Here is an 830-nt window from a genome sequence, read left to right as displayed (position 1 = left end):
GTGTCCCTGAATTTGATGGTCCCCCCGCCCACTGCTTTTATACATGCTAGTTTACTTATAAAAACAAAGACATCATTTTCCATAGTGTGGTTCAGATTAATAAAATGGTTAAACATAATGAATGGATTTAAAGCATTACTTAAATGTTGAATAGTGATTCTTTTACATAGGTGAGAATTGCTCTCCTAGAGTTCTTTGGTCAGTTCCAGAGGACCTCGGGATACTAGTTTACAAAAGAATGTCTACATTGCACCAGCCTTTTAATTCCACTTGTTCTTAATCTTATCATGATTGCATTTTGAAAGAAAAGTAGGCTCTATATCAATTAAATAGGAGCCTCAGGTGGTTCAGCGTATTAAAGCGCTGAGCTGCTGAACTTGCAGACCGAAAGGTCCCAGGTTCAAATCTGGGGAGCGGAGTGAGCACCCGCTGTTAGCTCCAGCTTCTGCCAACTTAGCAGTTCGAAAACATACCAATGTGAGTAGATCAATAGGTACTGCACCGGCATGAAGGTAACGGCGTTCCATGCAGTCATGCCGGCCACATGACCTTGGAGGTGTCTACGGACAACGGCAGCTCTTCGGCTTAGAAATGGAGATGAGCACCAACCCCCAGAGTCGGACACAACTGGACTTAACGTCAGGGGAAACCTTTACCTTTAACAATTAAATATATAAACACTGAAATCCAGTGGAACAGACTGGGAATTTTAACATTAAGGGTAATAAGTTAATATTCAATTAGGTAAAAGTAAAAGTTTCCCCCTGACATTAAGTCCAGTCGTGTTCGACTCTGGGGTTTAGTGCTCATCTCCATTTGAGCAGGACTCA

Source organism: Anolis carolinensis, chromosome 1, assembly GCF_035594765.1.
Source record: "Anolis carolinensis isolate JA03-04 chromosome 1, rAnoCar3.1.pri, whole genome shotgun sequence".
NCBI lineage: Eukaryota > Metazoa > Chordata > Lepidosauria > Squamata > Dactyloidae > Anolis > Anolis carolinensis.
Note: the sequence above shows the minus strand (reverse complement) of the source record.